The sequence below is a fragment of the Ambystoma mexicanum genome, chromosome 6p (genome assembly GCF_040938575.1).
Source record: "Ambystoma mexicanum isolate Mex_15411 chromosome 6p, UKY_AmexF1_1, whole genome shotgun sequence".
In the NCBI taxonomy this organism is placed as follows: Eukaryota; Metazoa; Chordata; class Amphibia; order Caudata; family Ambystomatidae; genus Ambystoma; species Ambystoma mexicanum.
Genome location: NC_090935.1, coordinates 563,602,314 through 563,614,493, shown reverse-complemented (window position 1 = coordinate 563,614,493; position 12,180 = coordinate 563,602,314). Strand labels below are relative to the sequence as shown.

Here is a 12,180-nt window from a genome sequence, read left to right as displayed (position 1 = left end):
GTGAGATTATGTTCTTGTTGCTAGGAGACATTTGTCATAACGATGGTTTGACCAGTTGCAAGCTATTAGCCAGAAAGCTGGAATGCAAACAGCTGGTGAACATGCTTCTTCACATGCCTCTCAGGAAGTGTATGCTGAATTTAGAAACTGAATTCAATTTGCATACCCATGAGCTTGTTAATCCCATTTATGAATTTTCATGCATGCGCGTTTTCGATTTTACGTTTTTTCATGTGAAATGCATTTGTGCGTTTTTAAAAGCCCCGGGGGGATAAAGAAAAAAGTGGTAGTTATGGAATTTCCACTGCATTTACCATTCCACCAAAATAGGATACAGAATCTGCTTGTAAATGCACACTACTGGAGGAATTAGCACCAATAAATTAGCGGTAAATCCTGAGTGCTAATTCCTCCAACCAAATTAGCCTGATAAAACAGTGTTGATTCCACAGTATTACAAGCTGAAATACCACCAAAATACCACTAAAAACAGGTGGTTATTCCTCCAAAAACACAGTGCGGTTACCTGCACCTACAAGGTGGAAGGAAAAGCATCCAGGTGATGAAAATAAATCCATAGGTGTAACATTTGGAAAAAAGGGTATAAAAGGCCCTCAAACACATTTCCAAGCCACATGCAGCCACAAGCAGACAAAGCCTATGGTATCCACAAACTACTATTGTTCAGGCACAACAAAAGCAGAGGAGTCTTGTCTTGCGGAGGCTGCCCATATCTTGTGTCTGTCTTTCCTACTGGCCACTGGCTGACCAACAATTAGTCACACTGTACCACCTGTACCACAGCACCATTGCAGACCTGACTGAGGCAGACCTTTAGAACGAAATGAACGTCAGGACATTCACCCCACCCCTGCTAAACCTTGGAACTCTGTCTTGTACTTTTTGTCAAAAGTACATTCCATAACACTGTGGGAAGGCTGACTAGCATGACCCGCCAACCTTCTACAAATTGCTGGATGAAGTGGTGAATGCCCTCATGAGACATGCACACCACCAAATCTCCCTACCAATCACCAAGACCCAGGTGCACGAAGAAAAAGCATGGTTATACCCCAAAGCCCACTTCTCCAACATAGCAAAACTGGAATATACACATGTGGCATTAATGCCCCCGCCAGCTAGTGAAGGGTTGTATTGGAGAAGGAAACAGTAATATTCATTGGCCATTCAGATGACTTGCGAAGCCAGTCTGACGTGAGCAACTTCTACACCCATTTTCTGTGTTCCAACTGCAATGCCAAGTTCTTGAGGAACACCCCTCTGCCAGGATACATGCATAACCACAGAGGACAGTGTACCTGAATTTTGGATAAGTAGTCAAACTGCCAATGAATAGGCACAGGGAACACAGAAGGAGACAAGGATGAAAACAAATGTGAATTAACAACAGGTAAAATAACGCCTAGTCCAAAATGCATTAATAGGCCATGGTCCTTTACTCAACTTCCTCCAGGCACAGTGTGACCTGAACAACCAACATAGTAGAGTAGCCAGGTATGCAGGAAAGACGTCAGCCCATTCCTTGCATTACTCTAAGCCCTGTCATATACTGCAAACCATTCCCAGCCAATACACCATACTAATACACAGCAGAAATAGAACAGATAATCGGGGGCAGGCCACCATTAGGCAATCACCATGGCCATATTACCTGCTGGAGAGATTTCCGAACAGGGTGAACACATTAGGAGTTAGTTGTGAATTTTGAGGGTGCATGATCACAGGCTGATCTTTCCTGATGCACTTGTGCCATGCAACGCTGTGTCATCATAATTATCAGTGTTGTTCTGCAGATGGTGACACTGAATAGTACAGCCAGTAGATAAGGCTGAGGGAGTGGTTGTGAAAGAAAATGGTGGGACGGGGAGGAGAGTCCAGTAGCGGAGCCAGGTGGGTTAAGGGGATCAGTTGCCCCCTCTGACACCACGCCCGGTGCACCCCCCACCCCTTAGCTCCCACAGGGCTGTCATCGTGGCCGTATCACTTTTGTGTAATGTGATGGTGCGCAATGCAAGCCTGTTCGGGGGCGCCCAGCCAGGTTTGCATTGTATTGTTCCAATTCCATTACACATTGAGAAGCGCCATATTGCCAGCATGTTCGGGCCCTGTGTGGCTCAGTTGCCCTGGTTGACCAGCCTGCCTGAACATCAGCAGCTACTGCCCAGATGCACTGCTTGACTGGGTAGTGCTGGGCACATGCTGTCAGGCAGCTAACTTCCATTCTGCGGTCACGGTGTGTAACGCTTTCTGGCTTGTGGGACTGCGACAAACAGGGACCAGGAAGCTCAGTCAGCTTCCTCTTTTCTGACTGGAGCGCACATGAGTTACGAGTCTGAGTCACTGAGTTGACCCGAGCAGGCCAAGAAGACGGAGCGCTGGCACTATAGTGGAGAGGTATGTTTGCAAAAAAGAAAATGTAAAAATATGTTTGTAAAAGTGTTATTGTACATGCAATGTGTGTAGTGTGCACTGTGATGTGAATGGGGGTGACTGTTGTGTCTGTGATACTATGAATGAATGATAATGCATTGTTTGTATGTTCTGGGTGGAATGAAGTTTGTGAATGTTATGTTGTGTAACTGGGGTATGAAAGGTGGTTATGTCATGTGTGTGTGTCAGTGAATGTGTGTGCGCGCCAGCGAGAGGCGCTTGTGGTGGGCCACGTGACATTTGTTTTCTGGGCATCTTGATAAAGTAAGCATCGTATCTGTAATCACTTGGCTAGACTGGCATTTTGGGGCAGCCAGTCTAGTCTAGCCCTTCCTTAATGTGGCATGACTTTTCTTCTGGGCAACAATGATAAGGCAAGCATGGTATTTGTTCTTGCTTGGCTAGACTTGCAATTAGGGGCAGCCAGTCTAGCCCTTTTTTACTGTGTCATTGTCTGCCATTAAAAGTTGTACTGCCATCGTCAGTCAGCAACTCTTGCAGAGGCATGCAGTTCTCGTCCTTGAAGTTCTGGATTGGAAGGACATCATTAGGCACTATTTCTTCAAAGACCACAGTACAGCAGCTTGCTCATGGATTGTCCCAATGTTCTCCATGATCAAATAGTGCACTGACTGGCTGTACACTGCCTGATTATCCAAGTTTGGTTTCTTCTTTCTATGCGGTAGCATAAGTGCTAAAACGTAGCTCCTGCTACTTTCAAACAGCCTAGAAGAACCTGGTTAGCCTGGCGCCAACACCTATCAGCACCAGTCATTACGCTTGATTCATCAATGCAACCAATGCATACAAACATACCTAAATGGCATTAACTGTTCTGGGGATTGGGAATGTCTAAAGGGGGGCATAATTACAAGACATTTGAAGCATGATAGGTCTACACAAGGGGCAACAAAAATTCAAGTTTATTTAAATTATATTTGTGACAGATCGTTTAATAGCTCCTCATTCCTAGGGGTTGTTACTGTGCTTACTGAGTATCCACCACACGTTCAAATGGCTAGATACTCTGTGTTGCTTTCCTTCTATTTCTGCATAACTAGGATATACAGTAACATGAAGCCAGAGTCATCAGCTAAACAAAAAATGTCTGGTGCCACAAGACGAAAACAGATCAGCAAAGTGAAACTTGCTAAAGCAGCAACATCCTCGCCAGATTTTTTTTCTGCTTTCAAGATCCAGTCCAAGAGTTCCACTGACAAGAAGGACCAAAGGTATGTTGTTGCCCATTCAAATAATGACAATTTATTTGACCACTTGATGTAATTTAAGTTACAAGATTCTTTCAATCCTTGCTTTCAGGCCTCAGCAGAAAAATCTCCTTCATTTTGTCCCTTATGCTTCAGCTGATGAAAATCTGTCTACTGCTCTTCCTATCACCCATTATGCATTGACATTCCTGAGCTTCCACAATGCTGTACTAAATCTAGAAAGGGTCCTGATCACTCAGGATACACTGTGACCCAGCCTGACATTAGTTTGGTCACACAACTGCTGATTCCACCAAAACTATTGAAGATACCAATGCTGGCACACAAGCACTACATGACATGGATTCTGAGGAAATTGGGGAATAGAGTGGAAATGTAGAAATGCAGGTCACACTTGATATGCAGCAAGACTACCCAACAGGCCCATCCCTCTTTCTGAGCAGGGCAATGTCTACACCTTTAGTTTGAGCCTTCTTGCAGCTGGTCCAATTCAGCCTGGATTAAAAGATGGCTATCACAATTCGACATGCAACACCAATCTATGAAGAGTTAGCCCTGATTGGTATTAAAATAAAGTTGCAGGTGGATTCTGTGATGGGTCATAAATGAGAGACAGACACAAAGTAGTAATGTTCTCAACATTAGACTTTTTATTAAATTAAACAAGGTGTGGATAAAGGTCTTCCTCTCCCTACACTAAAGAGAGTTTTCCTAAAGATCAGTCTTTATCTCATCATCAAAAGTAGGCAAACTGTTCTTTTGTACTTGTGTCCAAGACATATCTGACCCTTACACTATTTGCAGGGAAACATGTCTCTGATTTAAATTCAATAAACAATGTGCAAAATCAAAATATATGAATCCAACAAAACAATCCTTGTATCCAAGGGATGGTCCCCTTCCCCTGAACTATCTCAGGTATAATATTGCAATTGTTCGGTTCAGACAATAGTTCCTTAAGGATGGCGGAAATGTCTCTTTTACACAACACTTCCCTAAAATGATGAAGAGTGTGTCTTTTCCAAACAATTAGGTTTTTAAGTATGACAAAGTGTCTCTTGGCCTGAAAAAAATGAAGTTAGCGTCTTGTCCAAACAATGAAGGTTTTTAAGGATGGCAAAGTGACTGACTCTTGGCAACTCTCTTAAGGATGATGCAAATATTGTCATTCTAAAACAACTCCCCAAGAATAGAAGAAATGTCTCCTTTACACAGCATCTTCTTAAGGCTGTTAAAGAGTATATTTTCCAAGTAATGATAGTGCTTTTAAAATGATGCAAAATTGTGTTTCTACTCAACAGTTCATTAAAGAGGGTTCTCTGGTATATTCTCCTGCCAGGAACCCCCTTCTCAATGTTTTCTTCTTTCCAACAATTTACAAGGATTGTCTCCTTGTATAGTCTCCTGCCAGGAACCCTCCTTAAACTCTCTTTTCTGTTCACCAACTCTAGAGTGATAACTGGTATACTCCCCTTCTGGGAATCCCCCTCTGGGCCTTGAAGATCCCCTAGTGTACTCTCCTGCCAGGTATCATTCCCCCGAAGGTCCTTTGGGATTTGAAAATCCCATGGTCTACTCTCCTGCCATGTATTTCCTCTTGCCATAGCCTCATTGCCTGGTAGACTCTTCCCACCAGGACTTCTTACAATTTTTCAGTTTCTCTCTTCTGAAGTACAACTCAATAGTGTTCCTTCATTGGTTATACTCTATTGACTTCAGCCAACACTTGTTCCAACTTCCCCCATTATGGCATTCCTTTATATGGAGGCTTGTCAAGTTTAACTTGCTATCTTCATAGGTAGAATATTGGCTTGTGGCAATACTTATTCCAATGTTCACTGTATTGACTTGTCATATAAAGAGATGTATGCAGTAGATTTATGCAGTTCTTGCCGCACAATTATTTTGTTACAGTTATTTTGGTTCTTGTAGCATCTACTCAAGGGTTCCCCATATTGATATCTCATATAAGGGCACTCAAGTAATCTAAATCTTTCTCTGTCATTAGTTTGATGCTCTGAGTAAGTTCCCAACTTAAACACCTATTGGTATGCCCCGGGGATCCCAATGCTTTTGGGGAGAGTCACTGGTGTTGTTTGACCGGCCTGACTCATGGGGCCGAGCTGCAGTGATGTCCGTGCCTCTAGGAAGCGTTCCCCCCTGCTCAGACCCTCCCACGGTTCTCTTGACAGCTTCTCTGTCGTCTGCCAGTGGAACTGCCATGGAAAGGCACACCAGTTTTAAATCTCCTACACAGTTCATTAGAGTTACAACAACTAGTCTGCACATTGATGTTTCTTCTATTTCACGTTAACTCCTTCCTCCTCTTCTTCGTTCCAGTACTGAAGGATTTATGGGAATTGAAGTCCAAAGAATTCTTAATCCTTTTAAAGCTATTTTGTTCTGAGTTTTTGTTCACTCTAAAACCAACATTAGCAGGAGATGTTAAGTGAATATCATGTAAATATGAAGCATGAATGGTATCCTGCCTAGGGTATTTGGGAAGAAGGGGTTTTAGGATGATACCACTGGGAAGATTGATATAATGACAGCATGCCATCAAGAATTTAAGTAATATGGGGTCATTTGCAGAAAGAAGGAAGAATAACGTGTCTCTCTAGATGGAGTCACACTTCTCCCCGCCAGACATCTCCTCCCATGCGATCCCCCTTCAAAATACCACCCCCATGGACAGAATCAGGTAGCCGCTTATGTCCCCTGGCCACATGGAAGGAGATCTTAGGCTGGGGATCTATGATGATGCCCTAGGATTCATCACAATTCTCTGTAGTAAGGCACTGGTTGGTATATTCTCCTAGACATAACTGTCTTTGTTGGCAATTTGGCAATAAAAAAGAACACTTTTCAAAGGTTTGGCTTGATCCTAGCTGTGGTTTTTCCAATTTTAAAAAAAGGAACAGAAAAATTTGAAATACATGAACTTTCTAAGTTACATCGTGAAGCTCAAACGCAGCTACAAATAGCCAGCACTATTGTTTCTGAGCTATTAAAAGCTGAAAAGGAACAGATAGAGAAAACCTGTGGTATTCCAAAGTGGCTGCTTGATGCTATATTGTATCCCGCCAAGCAATGGATGCCTCTCCTTGGACACCAGGTACATGCAGGCTTGGGAAGTGAGCCCAATGAAGGACATTTTTTGCAAATATTGTCATTCCAAAACAACTCCCCAAGAATAACAGAAATGTCTCCTTTACACAGCACCTTCTTAAGGCTGATAAAGAGTATATATTCCAAGTAATGTTAGTGTTTATAAAAATAATGCAAAAGTTTGTTTCTACTCAACAGTTTATTAAAGAGGGTTCTCTGGTATAATCCCCTGCATTTTTTGTAGTCCAAATGTCAGAATGTTTTAGCACAGCATATTGCTCATGGTAAGCGGAATGAAACCTATTTCAGCAATGACATGGAGAAGGATTTTATTTGTGCACTAGTGAAAGAAACAATGTGTGTTGTCCTTGATCAATTTGAAATGGGCAAATTCTATAGTGTCATTTTTGACTCTACAACGGATGTCAGCAGAGTTGATCAATTTTCCTTATCTCTTAGATATGTAACATCATCTGGCCATGCAGCTAAAAAAAAAGTAACATTTGTTGAACTTCCTTGAGTAGGATTGGCAGACTTTTACAAGCAATTGACAAAAACTTTAGTGTCCTGGAACTTGATATTTCCTTAATCCGTTAGCAGGGGAATGATCATGCAAGCACTATGTCCAGATGTATTGCTGGACTTCAAGCACTTGTCAAACAAGTCTCACCCAGAGCTATATGTGTTCATTGTTGTGCACATAACTTAAACCTAGTGCTGATTGATGCTACACACTGAAGTATAAATGGAAACTTATATTTTGGTACACTTGTACACTGTCCTTACAAGCAGTCTGCCTTGCATGAATGTTCTGCAGGTAGAACAACAGGAGCATGACCTAAAGGAAACAACCATGACATTAAAAAAACTATCAGCCACTAGATGGGCTAGTCGAAAAAAAGGGCAGTAGATTCTGTGAAACAAAACATTCTACCAATTAGCACAGCATTGAGCCGAATTTCCACAGGATGCATTCCAAATGCAAATGGAAAAGCGCTTTGGGATGCATAGGGCTCTGGAACACAATTGAAACTTTAGAGTTTAAATTCTATTTATGTTTTTGGCACAAACTACTGCAAACTGTGCATACGCGGTAAACATATTTGCAAAGTAGTACTTTGTGACTGCAGAACGCATGGTTTTGACATACTGCAAGGAACTAGAGGAACTTCATTCAGATGATATATTTAATCAGTTTGAAACTGATGCTAGAAACATGGCTGAGGTGTGTGGGACATCAACACACTTTCAACAAAAAGGAGGAGGGCTAAGAAAAGCTTTCATGGTGAAGCAGCTCATGATAATCATTTAGAGAGTGGGAGGCAGGCATTCAAAGTAGAAACCTTTGATGTTCTTGTTGATAACTTTGTTGTTCAGATGACAGTGAGGTTTCAAGATTTTAGAAATACTGTGCATACATTCTCATCACTGTATTCTAAACAGTTCACTAGCTCAGATAATTCTGATGCATTGAAAGTGTTAGCTACATTTTATGCAGGTGATATCTCTGTGCAAGACACTGTGGAAGAGTTTTCTTTTTGTGCACTGTATGGGGAAATATTCTCTAACAAATAGCAGTTAACAGTAAATGATGTTATTACCTTCTTGATAGCCAATGAAATGAATGACACGCCCACTCATTTTATTTTGTTTACATTCATTTTAGATGATGCTCTGAACAGCACCTCACTGATCACTATTACTTACCTTTGTGCCTCCAAGAACACAACCAGCCCTGATGACAGTTTGGACACTTTTCTTGTGAACTGTGTTATTAAATAGCTGTTTTTGAGAAATGTACAGTTCCGAACTTGAAACACCAAATATTGTGTCGACAAGTCTTGCTATGAGACATGCACTTAGCTGTGACCCATGTAACATCTTAAAAATGCATTCTGCACTGTGAAATGCTCCAAATTGGTTTCATGTTCACATACAAATGTCATCCATTGTTTTCATGCCACACCTTTATGTACAAACTCGAGTACACTGGACTGTGTTAACTTGTCATGTGTCTGTTTTGTTTTTAGTTAGTCATTTTTATCAGAATAAAATTGTTATGCTTTTCTACACATCGTGTTTCATTAGTGTGATCTAATGTTCTCCCACTAGACTCTAGATAGATGTTAACATCAGCTTAGCGCTCGAAAGGAGAGGTAGCCTTGACTCATTTCCCCTTCTCTATTTTCACACCCTGAAGAGTTAGGTCCCTCGTTATCAAAAAAGAGGGCACCATAGCCTTGTTGTTTTTGGCTTGCATTCTATGCCAGGGAACCTCAAATTGCATTCACTGAAATTATAATAATTTCTGGACGATGTATTTAATTGCAGCCTGTGCTTTCATTTATACATGGTTCCAGAGTCCAGATCCATAGGTTTATTGCTGGGCCATTGCTTCTTGATCCTAATCTGTCACAACAAAACATTGACTGCAAGCACATTAGTCTTCCCCAGCCTACCTCCGCATGGGACACATTCTCACCTTGCATTTGAAGGAACAGTTTCTGCCTCATTACTTGTATATTGTTGTGTGCATTTATTGAACCATTGTTATTCTACAAGATTTTATTCTACAGCATTTGATATCAGGGATATTTATTTTCAGCTCAAATGTTTTGGCATATGTTGGCTTTTTGGTACCAGGAAATATTTAAAAATGATATTGCACCGATGCACTTGTAGAATGATGATAACAATTCAATTGAAAGATGTATACACTTGCACTTATGTTGTTTGCTAATGTTTAGCTTTGTTCCAGTGTCCATATGTCTGTTGCTGGCACAAAGGGTGTTTTTCGGTCCCAATCTGCCACAGCAAATCATCTGCTTGAATAGTCTGTAGTATGTTTCTTTCCTAATGTACCTCTGCCTGTAATAGGAAGGATTTTTGGACAAAATCCTACCCTGCAATTGAAGGACAATCTCAGTCTGATTATGTATATGTGTTTGTGTGAATTTATTTATCTAACGCTGCTGCTGTGATAAAGTATTTAAATGTTCAGGGTATTTTATTTTGAACTGAAATGTGTGGACAAATGATAGCTTGTTTGTGTCAGAGAACCTAGTGTAAGAGAATGCAAGAACATTAATAAAAACGTGTTTGCATTGCAGTCTGTGGTTTTGTGTAGCGTGGCCTGGTTACTATCAGCACAGTATGGTATATTGGTTGCTTGTGAATGTTTGTTGAAATTGTTATTTTTTGCCTTGCTGATGGATTTGATACAAATGTCTAGATTTCATTGACAAATTCAAATTAAATTTGAATTGGACGTTCCCTCCATAAGAAATGTGTGGTTTGTAGCTAATAATAGATGTGGCTTGCAGTGCTGAGTTTTTATGAATTAAATATATATCAGGTAAAGTAACCCTGCCAGTTCTGCCTTGAAAATGAATCATCCCAATTAGCAATTGTCAGACAGTGAACGATAAAAAACAATGCTCACGCATAACAGAAATAGTTTTAATGTACAATTGAATGCCAAATAAATGCTGCAACAATCAGAGATAATGCACAAAAAAGTATGCCTCCCTGTCAACATTTCCTAGTTATACCCGCAAAAAGTAGGGCAATGGTAGTGACCCAACCCCTCTGACCAGTGCCCACTGGGGAGCACTTTGTCCCCCCGGCATCAGAACCTGGCTCCACCACTGATGCCCACACTTGAATGTTGTGGAGTTTGCATACTGGAGATGGCAATAGGTGCAGGCAGAGGAGAGAATGAGGTGGCAAGGTCCTCAGTTGTGACAGGATCTGCCTCCATGTGACTGACAGCATTAGAGGCCATAATGGTAGTGGCCAGAAGAGCATTCACATGACTGGCAGAAGCATGGTGGGTAATGGAGCCCCTGTGTCCCTGACACATATGGGGATGGTGCTGGTAGTTAGCATGTGCACAGCCTCTGTGGAAGCAGAGCTGGTTGCACGTTTTTTTCTGGCTACTGGTGGAACTGTTCCAGGCATCCCTAGAGGATTGGCCAATATTGGAGGTGGCAATTGTTGATGTGCTGGATATTCTTACACCTTCTCACCCTCGTGGCTACCTTGGGCTCCCATTTGAAGTGTTTAACAGGCTGTCACTTGCAGTGTTCTTACATGTATGATTGTACACTAAAGTCATGCTCATTGTGTGTGACTCTCCTCACACGTAAGAAAGGGCCTGACCACCGCATAGGGGGCATCTCTCATTTCCATCATGTTTTATATGAACAGATGTAGTCTCTTTTCCTGGCTTGGGCTGCCATAACTTTGTATGTATTGTTTTTTTTTCGGCAAGTCATCCTGGGGACGTTTGTGCTTGGAGGTGCTCATGATGCCCTGTGCGTGTGCTCAACATGATTGTCAGGAGTAGGTATAGATGAGGTTGATGAGTGGTCCATCTTATGCAGGCCTTGTTGCTTGTTTCTATTTGTGGCTGGATTTTGTATGTCCGACAGGAATGTGTTTGTGGCATGGGATGAAGATAATTGCCCAGCAGAAGGCTGTCAAGCACCATTGATTTCGGAAGTGACAGTCAGGGTTCTTCATTGTTTAGGCATGCATGTGTGTGTGGGTTCCATGCTGTGGTGGTAGTGAAGGGACCATGGAACTGCAATTTGCTTCAGTGAAATGGTGTTCCATGTCAATCTCAGGTTGCCATTGTTTTATGAATGCTATTGCTTAATGTAGGTCTTCTTTGAGTGTGACCTGCCCTGGGCCCTAGTTGATGGTATGACTGTACTGGCTTTCTAATTGTGCATTTGCATTTCCTACCACAGTGTCCGCAGAATTTCAGGCAGTGTATGATTTCTCATTCATATGGCTTAAGTCATTGCTATTTACACATTTGTCTACTCACAGAGGACTGTTTGGGTGGCAGCTTCAATCTCGGCTGATGCAACATCCTCTGAGCCAAACATGTGCAGGATGGTGCTGGCAGTCTCCTTCCATGGGGTTAGATTGGGGAATTCCACAGTTGTTTCGCCTGTGGCCGCTGTCTCCTTGTGATGGAGTGTCAAGAGTGAATGCACCCTGGCCTTCAGGTCATTCCAATGCTGTATTATATGCTCAGCAGCCCAAGGCACTGTTCCAACAGCCGCAACTTTTCCTATGCACTATTCCAAATGGTTGTCTTTTTTGGAAGGAAGTGCTTTGTTTGTTTTGTGGCCAAAGAGCTCACATCAGCATGTGCTTTGACCTCATCTGCCAAGATGGCTAGCTATGCTTCCTTGCATTGTGTCCTCCTGAGCCTCACTTCTATCACTCTGCCTTTTGTTTTCTCCCATGACATGAGTGGTGCCTCTTTACCCAGTGGATGGTAGCAGGAAGTGGGTGATGTAAACTGGATTCTGTTTTAAAATATGACCACTGCTCATTTTCCTATTTTGGCCATGATGCTATTTATGCTCTGCCTTAA

At 42.0% G+C, this 12,180-nt stretch overlaps 1 long non-coding RNA gene across 1 annotated transcript; it reads left to right on the top strand.

The window, feature by feature from the left end:
* The first annotated feature begins 3,518 nt into the window (after window positions 1-3,518).
* On the top strand, window positions 3,519-8,860 carry LOC138510948 (uncharacterized). Its single transcript, XR_011280489.1, has 2 exons — window positions 3,519-3,683; window positions 8,455-8,860. It is a non-coding gene; the product is annotated as an uncharacterized lncRNA (long non-coding RNA).
* The last annotated feature ends 3,320 nt before the right edge of the window (window positions 8,861-12,180 follow it).